Source organism: Rattus norvegicus, chromosome 4 (genome assembly GCF_036323735.1).
Source record: "Rattus norvegicus strain BN/NHsdMcwi chromosome 4, GRCr8, whole genome shotgun sequence".
Classification (NCBI taxonomy): Eukaryota; Metazoa; Chordata; class Mammalia; order Rodentia; family Muridae; genus Rattus; species Rattus norvegicus.
Window position 1 is genome coordinate 127,251,070 of NC_086022.1, and position 12,421 is coordinate 127,263,490.

Here is a 12,421-nt window from a genome sequence, read left to right on the forward strand (position 1 = left end):
AGACACCGAAAAACTCTTGAGAATTTTGGAGGCCATGACAAAAAAGTAGAGAGGCTCACTGTCCCCCTCCCACAATGAACATAAGAATTCACAAAATTCACAGATACCCTAACAGCAAGCCAGAACCCAGGGTTAAGTGCTTAGGATAGAAACTGTTCCCACCATCTGCATCTGACTGGCTGTGAGGGATGGAGGCAGGGTCTATAGTTCTGTCATCTCAGTTCTGCTGTCTGTCCTCTGTTTCTTCTCATCCGTTCCTCCAGCCTGAAGTATTGTTTACTCTGCTCTCCAAATTCCACCCCACTCCTCATGGTCTCCAGCTTCCAGGATGCCTTTCACAGTCTGGGGCTTCTATGGGAGCTCCCCGTCTGAGCTCACACTAACTCTTATCAGTAGTGCTATTCTGGTCCTTAAGTGTGGCCTCTCTTTGAATTGCTTATCTCTGATGCCTGTACACTTTTCCTTCTGTGTCTGCAGGGAATTTACTCTCGCAACCCCCACGGATATGACAGTTTGCAGATACTCAAGCTTATAACCTGTGCACATCTACCCGTCCACTTCCAACATCTCCAGATTACTTCTCATACCCAGTATAATATAAACGGACAGAGTTACACTGTTTCAGTTAGAAGAAATGACAACCCAATAATAACAAAGTCCCCTTGTGTTCAGTACAGATGTAACTTTCTTTTTTGATTGGCTGAATCTAAGGCTATGAGCCCACAAATAGTGAGCACTGTATCCGTGTGTGTGTGTGTGTGTGTGTGTGTGTGTGTGTGTGTGTGTGTGTGTGTGTGGTGACTATTTAACCAAAGTGTAAACTACGTGACAGGGACTTATCGAATTTCCTAGTACATGATCTCAGCCTCACAGAGAAAACTGATAGACATGTGACTTTAAACTAAGCACTCAAAAAATGTTGACTGCTTAAATATACCGTCCATACTCCCTCCTCTAGTATTTTAAAGCTAAAAGTCTGTGTTCCTTTCATTTGGAGCAACTTTCCAACTGGGAATCTCTAGCAATCTCCTGTTCATGTTGTGACTCTCAGTTTAAGGCTCTTAGGGAAGTCTGCTACACCTCTTCTCCTCTCCCTCCTCCCTGGACCTACTGCCTCAGCCTCTGTAAGACATCTAACACATAACTTCACAAGGCACACAGTATGACCAAGTTCTCCTATGGGCAACACACACCATGGGGGAGATGGAAGTATTCTAGGTATAAGGTACACAGATGAATAGGTCTTTATATTTATTTGTATGTGTTTTACTGTATATATCTTTTAATGTGTACATATAATAGTGCAGACATGCAGCTACCTATAATTTCCCAGTGCATACTGGTTAGGATTAAACTATACTTAATAAAGAGGGGATAGCTGAAGAAAACTGGTGGGAAAATGCTAGTCTGTCTATTGATTTTACGGCAAAGCATGCGAAGGTAGGGTGCAATCAGCCAGCCAGCATTGAAGAAGGCAGATATGATTTAATGCAGATATCCTCAAATCCATTCCCCCATGGATGGCAGTTCTCAGAGGGCAAGGATGGGGCCAAAATAAGCCCCGTAGGTCTCAGAACTGTCCCATATTCAGGGACAGTTGACTGAATTGGAATAGAGAACAAACCATAGAAGCCTGCCTCAGAATTACCCTTGCCATTCTCAAAGCACTAAGTGTCTTGTCTTAGGACAAAAGGAAAGCAGGAAGATAGGAAAGAATTGCCCAGCACATCCCCAAGAGGTCACATAGAGTCCCAGAGGAGCCTGTCCTCAGGTAATTGTCAGATACCTCTGTTGGTTACATCTTCTGCCTAGGTTTTCTAGGCATTAGGAATGCCTGCTTGGTGATGTGCAGGGCTTTCCATGCCCTTAACACTGTTAACCAGCAACTCTCAATGACTAATGAGGACTAACCAATGAGGACTAACTAGTCCCCAAGTGTTTGCTAACTCTCCTCGACAATGGTGAGTACCTGACTCATGGAGGTTACTGAAAGAGAGGAAAAACAGAGTATCACAGCTGTGCAGAGGGGAAACTTAGTCAACAAGCACCTGTGAGGAAAGAGTAGCGGGTAGTGCTGGAGTGGGCGTCCACCTGCATTGTCCCGGGGGAGCCACTGAAATTTCAGAATTCTGAAGGTCTTTGTGTGAAAGGTGAAGGGTGTTGTGGAGGGAGGGAGCCCTGGCTGGGAGGGGAACAAAGAGAGGAAAAGGGAAAGGCAGGGTCCTTCCACTGTTCAAGGTAACTTAGCTGAATGAATCCAAAATTGAATTTGGCTCTAATCGCTAGTGATTCATTTGGAGACGAATCACAAAGGACCTCTTTCCCCCACCAGTTTCCGCTTTACAGAGTTCCCAGGCTAAAAGGGCAGCCTGGTTTTGAGTCACTGGTTTTAGGAAACCCAGAAATGATAACATGAACCAGATCAGACTGTGCTCCTATGGGAGATTAACCCTGTGTTTACAAGAATTTCTTAAAAGTCATTCATCTGCAATCAAATCTGGATTCCTGTAAGTGCACTGCTCACTCCAGCTGCTTGCTTTGCACTGTGACTTCCTACTTTGAACACCCACCTGAGTCAAGCAGCAAGTGAAAACGATGATCAATCTGGTTTCCCACTGATGACCAGGTCCACCAAAGATAAGCTCACTGTCTTTAGGAGGCAAGTCATGTATCTTTCTGTTTCTCCTTCTTGGGTCTGTACTCGTGAAAAACCAGAGCGATATATGATTCTTATTTAATTTCTCTCTCATCTTATTTATTAATGTAGTGGTGATTTGAATGAGAATGTCCCCCATAGGCTCAAATATTTGAATACTTGGTCCTCGTTTGGTGACTCTTTGGAAAGAGCTTTGGGAGTTTAAAAACTCCATGGCATTTTCAGTCTTCGTTCTCTATTTTGTGCTGGGGGTTCAAGAGGTGAGCTCTCAGCCTCTAAACTTGCTGCCATGCCTGTGTCCCACCATCATGAGCTCTTATTCCTCTAAAACCACAAACTCAAACTCTTCCGTCTGTAACCTGCCTTGGTCATGAACTTAAACACAGTATTCTATTACAGGCAGGTTTCTAGGTCAAACCCACAGCTAGCTGAAAGGTTAGTCTTGCTAGACATCTTACTCTAGGAATCTTGTCTTTGCCTTTAGAGGCTGGATTGTAAACAGGCCACCACATCTATCCCACAAGTAGATATGTTCTGTGGAGACTGCCCGATGCGCTTTCTTTTTTTTTTTTATTTTTTATTAACTTGAGTATTTCTTATATACATTTCGAGTGTTATTCCCTTTCCCTCCGATGCGCTTTCTACTCATACAGGAAGTGCCTTAATCATGAACCATTTCCCCAGTTCAGGTATCTCCAGTAAACATAGTTTACTGGGGTATCGAAATAATTTCATTTTCATTTGACTGGAGAACAAAGTTGCTACTTTTAAGTGCCCGATATAATCTAAATACCTCGCATGCACCATTTCCTTCATTTCTCCCAAGAAGCCTGTAAGATAAATAAAATCTCCTCACTGGAAGATTAAGACAACTAAATCCTAGAGAGGTGAGACCATGGGTCCACAAGCATCCAGTTAATCACGGGTGGAGCCAAGAACATCAGGTTTTCTCTCTATTCCAAGTATGCCTTTTCACTCTATTCTCCTTCTGGAAACACAGTAGAAAGCAAAGGGAGAATCTGGCACAAATAACTTAGGACTTGCCACAAATATCCATCACATGGGACATAGCTCTCGCTATGAAATAACTGAACGAACTCATGTGGTTCAGCCATTCATGAGTTGGGCAATCACTATGCATCTCCCTGGGGATGTGCCTAAAGTTCCCTACTTAGCACCCTACCTAGTGTCTTCCAGCTTTTACCCACACTCACATCGCACTATTTCTTGTTCCTTTGTTAATGTTAGGAATAGGAACCAGTGACTTCAGAGTCTTTCTTCCATGATTTTTTCTTTACTCTTCAGTTCCTGGTGTTTGTGAGTAGCAAGCGCGCAGTACTCAGCAATTGCTCATTTCCGAGAGACTCGGAGATTCTGAAAAGAAAGTTTCACCATGATTGTAGCTTCTCTTTTGTCATTTCCAATTCCTGGAGCATCTCTCCTCTCTCTGTGAAATAATTGAACTGCCAGAGCGGTATAGATGGAAAGAGAACAAAGGAGCTGATGTCACCAAAAGGAGCAAAAGATGAAAGGCAGAGAGGACCGCCTAACCTCTTGTGGCTGGGAGCTTCAAGACTCCCAGCCATACCCCAGACGCTGCAGCCAGGAAGTGCCATTTGAAAGACTCCTGCTATTCTGTTGCTTTTATTTTCTGAGTACTGCTTTCAGAGTTTTGTGAGAATCCATGAGGCATCGTGTTTCCAGAAACAGCCTTTTTATTCACAAACTGTCTCAAATGGATCGCTCAACTTAGACATGATAAAAATGAAGCATGAGGGCTTCACGTTTCCTCATTAACAGACAGGAGAGTGACTAGTTGTTCTGAGAGCCAAGGCCCTGATGATACCTCTAAGGCATCTTGATCATAGTCTTCCTCAGTGTCTTCCCGGAGGTGAATCTAGGACCTTTTCACTTCCTAATGTGCTGCCATTCCTGTACTTTTGGCTCGTTTTATCCCCTGGCCATGCATCAGAGCTAATGACTGTCATTTGGTGATGCTGTCCAGACCCCCTTAAGCCCACACTCTGCAGCATTCTTCTAGCTGCTGGAGAAACTGGAGCTGGGCTGGCCTATAAAAAAAAAGTCTCCTCCCACAAGATCCTGTCACCAGGGACATAGTATCCCTGGGAGGTTTTGCATTCCTGGGATCTCCCCAACTCTCCAGGCACAGTATTGAGCCTAAGGCTTATGTCTGAGTGGAGCTGACTGAATTAAGCATTGTTCCCATTCCAGAAGGTGAAACCAAGACCTGTAGATTAAAATCACTGGCCTAATGTCACAAAGGTAATTCACTGTAAGTGGTCGGGCTGTCATCAGATGGAATGCAGGGTTCTAATAAGGAGTGTTTCAGTGGTCATTGTAGACACACTGTGTGCTGGTCAGCATTCTAGGACAGTTGCCTGATGCATCAGCAGTAGAAAAAATGGGGGTGAAGAGCAAAGAGAGGAAGTGGCAGGAGGGAGGAGTAATGTGAAAGAACAAGGCAGGAACTTATGGAGTCCTAGGCAGTGCACAGCCACTGAGGTCGTTTGCCTTTGCACTTGCATTCTTACGAATTATGCTCACACTGTTACTCTCTATGAGATGCCTTAAGGCAACAGGATTAAGTCTGGCTGCCCACCTGTTTCTGTTTTGCCATTTAAATGTCTCAAACGTACAAATATGTTTCACCTTACAGCTTCACAGCATGGCAGAAATCAGAGAAACTTCTTGTCACTGGCACTAGGGACAGTTGACACTGTCCTGTAGGTACCAGCAGCATCGCTGGCTTCTGCCACTAGGTCTTCATGCTCTGTGCCATGCCCAGTCACAGCAATTTGAAATGACTCCTTGATGAATGTCCCTCAGGTAGTAAAACTCTTCTAGTTGGGAACTGCAAATCTAGATCAAAGCTTTTACTATGGCAGTGAGCACAGCAAGTGCTTAATAAGTCTATTATTGTTTAGCCCATTTTCTAGTTTTCCTTTTCATACGTCTTTTGTCCCTTTCAAAATAATCCAGTTTCCTCTGTTTCATCATTTTGAAAAACATTCCTGGTCAGATGCATACCTGTACCTGTAACACAAGACCCTTGGCAGACTGAGGCAGAACAATCATGTGAGCCCAGGAATCAGAGACCTTCTCTAGAAACAGAACAAGAATCATCACAAACAAACAAACAAAAACAAAAAAGCATTAAAACAAAGCCAGTAGTACCTCTGATGAGAAAACTAGACAAAGGAATTTATACCAAGGGTGTTTTCATTTTAATCTGAGGTCATGCCTCCAGTGGGCAAAGTTGAAGCACCAAATACAAATTGTTCTTAAAAACTGCCTACGTATAAGACATGAAAGATGGTTTCTAAAGTATGTTCTCTGGAATGTAAAGAGTGTAATTACAGTTCTAGAGAATGTTAATATTTCCTAATAGAGTTGTATGGTTAAGTAAATTTGAGAAATTAAGTTTGTTCAAAATTAAACCAATTACTTTTCTTTTTTTCCTCTTTTTCTTTTTTTTTTTTACTTCTCATGCCTTAGAATCCTCACAATGCTAATATATCATCAATATTTATGAAGTCATATGGTTTGCAGCTTTCATAATCTTATTTTTGTAACCTGGGTTTTTACAGTTTAAGGTCAGCAAGCTATAATCTACAGGCCAGATCTGGTTTACCACCCACTCTGCAAACAAAATGTTATTGAAACACCACCAGCTCACCCATTTATGCACCAGCTATGGCTTTAAGTTGAGTCATTGGGGTAGAGACAAGACAATCTTGAAAATGTAAATTCTCCACTGTTTAGTTTTCCAAAGATCAAGACGGCTGATCCTATTTCTGGTTGAGTGGTTTATGGCGTATCCACTAGGAAACATTAGCTTGCAGAACCTCCATGTTGGAAAAAAATTTAGAGCTTATCGATGCACTTGAGATTCTGTGATGTCAGGAACTCGAGAACTACATTTAGAGTTTGTCACACATGCAAATGTGTCTGAAACCTGTTTCTGATCTGTTGAATCAGGATGGCCATTGGAAGGGCTGGGGGTAGTTCAGTGGTAGAGTACATCTCTAGGATGTGCAAGGCCTGTGACTTGATTCTTAGGACCATTAGGATATTCAGTGGAATAGCCAAGGAGCTTGTGTTTGGCAGAAGCACCTGCCCAGTTATGGGTCCAGTTAGTGTAACGCAAAGGACTAAGTTACCACAAAAACTTGACACGTTTAAGTTTTCTTAGTCCTAGAATTCTTCAAGAAGCCCTCTCTGGGAAAAGTTACAAGCATCTAACCCAAAGCTCTTAAAGTGCCTTGGAGGTCCCTTTATCTGTGCATTCTTCATGTTGATATAGTTTAGTGCTATGTATAGACATTTCACTAAGTCAGGTAAGTCTGAGGCTCTCTTTCATCCAGCCTGAGTAAATTATCCTTCCTAAGTAATGAACTTTTAGGTGACTCCCTGAATACTTAGGGGAAGTTATTTCACCTCAGGCTTGCATTTTTTCGTCTACGGAAAGTGGTAAGAGCATCAACTTAGGCATAATAAATTATCACATATAAGACATTGAAAACCTGGGTCCCAGAAGTGCTCGGTCAGGTTAGTAAGGAACCGATATGGCGGCACATGCCTGTAATCCCAGCACCTGGGAGGCTGAGAAAAGAAAATTGCCTTCTAGTTCAAGGCCAATTTGGGATACATAGTAAATTCCAGGCCAGCTTGGGGTATGAATAAGATTCTGCTTAAACAAATTAAAATTAATTAATTAAAAGGGGCCAAAGGGAGAGGAAAGAGAAAAGATATCAGCAAGGAAATTAGTGACTCTATAACCCACGGGGTGGTCAACTTTTCCAGAGAAAGAGGCTTGGAAGTTATCATCCTTTGATTTCCCTGGTGACCATTATACAATAAAGTCCTGAAAATAAAAGATTTATGGAAGGAATAATGAAAGACCAAAGTGGGGAGATAAAACAGTGGTCAAGGGCAATGAGACAGAAAGATCATCTGCATCTCTCTCTCTGAATTCTTTTACCACCTGTTACTTCCTGTGTGGTCTCCAGGAAAGAGCCGGCTTCCTCCTTTCTGCTGCAGTTTTCTCTCTGGTCATATGGAGCCCCTCCTAGGATGGTTGCAGATATTAAAGAAGATGCTGTAGGCAAAGCACTTGACACTTTAAAAAAGAAGTTCTATCAAGGCTATTTCACCACCACTGCTAATTGTTAGTATTCTCACAGCGTGGTCTGTCCATTGCTGGGAAAGGGGGCCTGAAGAAAATACTTCTCTTCGTTTACGGAGAAGTTTGATTTCTGTTTTTCCTACTACTACTTACCCTTAGATCCCTTAGGAAACAGAAAGCCAAGGGAACAGCTCAAAATTTGGGATTAGACTAAGAACACATGCAGATCCACCATGGAGTTAGGCTCACAGTAAAACCCTCAGCTTCACCGAACTGTGCACAACTAACGTATCTCCCCAGTGTAGACAGCTCACACCTCTCTCTCTCTCTCTCTCTCTCTCTCTCTCTCTCTCTCTCTCTCTCTCTCTCTCACTTTGTAGCATGTTGGGAGCAGACTTAATTAAATCTCTAAACAAGGAAAGGGCAGACTCCAAAGGAGATAGAGGAATGCCTGCGTCCAAACCAAACAAAGGAGAAACCATAAATACCAAGGCTTCGAGACATCAACACTGATACTGAAAAGGTTCTTCCTGCCCCTAAACCTGGCTCTTTAATCCCTTGGAGACTTGCCTTTGGGTATTCTCCACTGCTTTGAGAGTCCAGGCCAAATATGAGCACCTGGTTCACATGCCTGCTTTAAAAGAGGCCCAAGAAGTTGAAGGTAAAATGTCCTGATCTATACTCTGAACTGAGCACAGTTCTAGGCCCTGGGACAAAAGTACACACACACACACACACACACACACACACACACACACACACACACACACACACACACAGTATACTTATCCTAGTAGAGCTCATAGTCCAATGAGAGAGACTGACATGAGTCAAAGAACTAAATGATGTGTAAAATTAAGCAGTACAATACTATGAAGAAAAGCCCCAGGGTGTTCTGAGATAGCATTGTAAGTCACCTGCCTAGAAAGACAGGGGTCACTTCTAGTGGAGTCAATAAAGCTAATGATTGTAGGAGAAAGCACAGCCTAGTTTATGATCGTGTGGCAAGAAGGAACAAGGAACATCACAGGAAAGACGTCCTGAGGGAATAGTATAATACAAGTCCAGCCCCCACAGTGAGAATTGAGAATTGGCAGCTATGGGGAGAAGGATGTCAGTGTTTACAGTGTAGGCCGTGGTAAGGGGCCCACACTCTGGTGGAAGGCCACACATCCAAGAATATATGGATGACCAAATAGCATTGCATGGGTCTAGAGAGAGAGAGAGAGAGAGAGAGAGAGAGAGAGAGAGAGAGAGAGAGAGAGAGAGAGAGAGAGAGGACAAAGGTGGGTAGAGAGGGGGTAGATATGGGAAGGGTTGGATAAAGCGGATCACTAAGATCAAAATGCATTGTATGAAATTATCAAAGATCAAATAAAAACAAGAGAGAAAAAGTTTCATTAACATAATGAAACTCATTTCTTTGCCAACCAAAAAGTTTGATTTTAAACTGTAAAAGTCCTAAAAACCTTTATGGTACTCATTAGTAATTTTTGCTACAATGATGCCCAAAGTGACAGAATAAAGACATGGTTATGTATGAAAGAGATAAGAGGGGAGAGGAGGAAGGTTGTTAGACCCTGGTGACATGAAGCTGCCGGATGTCACTGACTGTCTTTATGTATTAGCAAAGAGATACACAGGAACACGGTGGTGATGCAGCTTGCATTTGAGAAAGACCAGAAGAGACCAGACAGTAGAGAGAATGTGAAAAGACAGTGTAGGTGGTCTGGCAAGATGTGGAGCTGGGATGTTCCAGTGTGATAAGCTGTGAAAGTGACCACACCCTGCTGAGGATCCCTTGTAGATCCCAGACAAGAGAGCAAACGCTTGATCTGGAACTAGGAAATGCAAGACTCCATTCTTCTGAAATAGGAGTTGACCGAGCTCCAAAGAGAAGTCAGGCTGCGCAGGCTGACTGGACAACACTAATAACGTTTACTTATCTGTGTTGTCATGTTTTGAACTTTGCTCAGCAAGGATTTGTGATGGCACTTGGCACTTTTCACTAACATCAAGAGCAAAAGGGAGGCAGTGGCCACTGTAATACCAGAGCTAAGGAAACAGAGACAAGGCCCCCTGGGGCAAGCTGGAGCTAATCTAGCTAGAGTCTCAGAGTTTGGGAACACCAAGAGACCATGCCTCAATAAACCAAGTGAAAGCGACCAAGGAAAACAGCTCTTGCCAACTTCAGGTCTCCACATTCGAGTATATATACATGTAAAACACACATATATGTAACCCCCACCATATCACACATACCATCTAAACACCTGCACACCACACACAGGAATATACATAGATGCACACATTACACACAAGTACACAAGAAGAAGAGAGGGTTCAAATCTTGTTCTAACCATCTTCTCAGAAAGTGACATCAATAATGACATCAAGGCTGACCCAAAGTCTTTACACGGGTGTAGAGGGAAGCTGAATTGACTTGTGGAGGTAGCTGTCAGTTTAGAATACAATGGGGGGAAGATTAAATGAGAGTCACGTCTATAAGTTGCCAAGAGTTAAGGGGATGCATGTACCAACTCTTCATTAATAAAATACTCTGCAGCGGTTTGGTCTCTGTAGGAAGAGACAGGAGGAAGGTGAAAGGTGCTTCAGGATGAGAATATTGCACCGTAATTCCTGTTACCAGCAGTCGAAAAGATCATTTTCAGGAGGGTGTGGTGAGTTTAGACGAAGGAGTAGCAACAACCTCCCAGGAATCTTGCATTACAGCATCGTAGAGAGATCAACTTTATGCTGTGAAGCAGTAATATAAATCTTATTTCACATTCTACTATGCTAAAACATATTTCTGGCCATGGTTCATGGAAAGGATTTCCTCACCTCAGGATCATAACCTACCGTTTGAAAAACACAAGGTTCAACAGTTCTCATGCAAGTCCTTGGGGAAGCCGGGCAGCACCCTCACGTCTGGAGGCCGTTCCCACACTTCAGTTTCCTTGGCTCCTGATGGCTTCAGGCCCTGCCTCACCCCTCCCCTTTCCTCCTCAGACTCAGATGTCTTCTTCCTTCTCAGCTTCCGAGCCTCATTTATTGTTTTGCTTCCCAGGGACTTGATTTAAGAAGCAGATATGCTTTTATATTTGATATAGCACGAGGGTAGAGACAGGTGGAGATGAACATTAGCATCTCTCTAAATTAATCGGTGTTGGTTGGGTGGCTGCTTTGTGCCTTGTACTCCACAAAGCTTGAGGTAAAGAGACCACGTTCAGACATGGAGGCTGAGCAGAAACTCAGAGTGTGTGGGCGTTGCACCCATTCCTCGGTGTGGAGGCTCCATGCCTCTGAATTTTGACTTAACAGGGCCCAGCCTTTGTCCTCATCAAAAGAAACTTTCTTAGTGATAGAATGAGACTATTTGCCCAAAGGTAGGCAGGAGCAGATCCCCTCACTCACCTCTCTGAAGTAGCATACCTGACTCAAAGTACACTCTGGCCTATGACATGTATCCAAGTACCAGTGGAGAGAGGCAGGTACTGAATTCTTGCAGGCTCAAAACAGCAGACATCTATCCTGTTTCTGCTAGGCTGTTTGGGGTTCCCCAGAGTACTGAGGACTGCAATAGCTGAGAAGCCAGCCCACAGGTGATGTCACAGTGGGGCAGCTTGTTAGAGCCACACTGTCATACTCTGATTAGACTGTATGTAGCTGTGTAGCGGCTGATTGACTATGAATGTTGTCTCTTCATTGCTCTGAGCTTTTCTTCTGATACTACAAAAGGAAATTATTAATTCCTACAGACCAGGACTCCCTGACAATATGAATGAAAGAACACCCAGTACAGTCCCGGGAACATTATAAGCTGTTAGATAAATATGAGCCAAGGTTATTATTTTTGACATTCAATTCGCATAGTTGGGAGTTGGGGTGAGGAGGCAGATACCTAAAACAGCTTTTTCTCCAACAAGCTGAAGACCCAGTTCCTAGAGGGAAAAAGAAGTTAGAAAATTGGGGCCTGACAACTTCTAGACCAGTCTCTGATTTTTATCCTCCTGGCTTTGTCTGATTTTTATCCTCCTGGCTTTGTGTTACGCTAATGTTTAGACAGACACTCCTTAGCCGTGGGGGTCGCCTCCTAGCTCTGCAAACCTTGTAAGCTGGCTCCTGGCTCTGAAGAGCAAGATCAGCTGTCAACTCCACGGGAACCTTCCAGCCTGTCTCCTTTTTATTTATCCTTAGCCACAAACCGTTGGCAGCAGAGGCCTTAGGAATTCACACACCTTTCCTCTTTCTAAGGCATCTGTTTATCAACCTGTGGGTCGAATACCAAATATTTACATTACTATTGATAACAGTAGCAAACATATAGTTACTAGGTAGCAATGAAATAATGTTATGGTTGCGGGTGACCAGGACATTAGGAACTGTATTAAAGGATCGCAGCATCAGGAAGTTGAGAACCCCAGCTTTAGGGTTTCCCGTGTCAGCTCCAACCTGCTCCATGGGAAAGCAGCTCCCTGCAGACCACTAATAATCCCAGCTGTACTCTGTTCTCCAGGATCTCTGGCACTCAGTGGCATTGACCTCCAGGCCCTGCATCGACTTCTCCCTAAAGGTCTTACAGTGAAATACTTCTGTAGCAGTTCAGTAATGTCGTG

The 12,421-nt window shown here is 43.4% G+C and overlaps 1 long non-coding RNA gene across 1 annotated transcript in view; it reads right to left on the bottom strand.

Moving 5' to 3' along the window:
* The window catches only part of LOC120102344 (uncharacterized), a 46,720-nt gene extending 35,920 nt beyond the window's left edge, over window positions 1–10,800 (bottom strand). The window contains exons 1-2 of the long non-coding RNA XR_010065878.1: window positions 10,665–10,800; window positions 1–7,745 (exon numbers count right to left, since the gene is read on the bottom strand). The exon at window positions 1–7,745 is cut by the window's left edge and continues 14,388 nt beyond it. This is a non-coding gene — a long non-coding RNA (uncharacterized LOC120102344). The remainder of the gene's footprint in view (window positions 7,746–10,664) is intronic.
* Window positions 10,801–12,421: the final 1,621 nt, after the last annotated feature.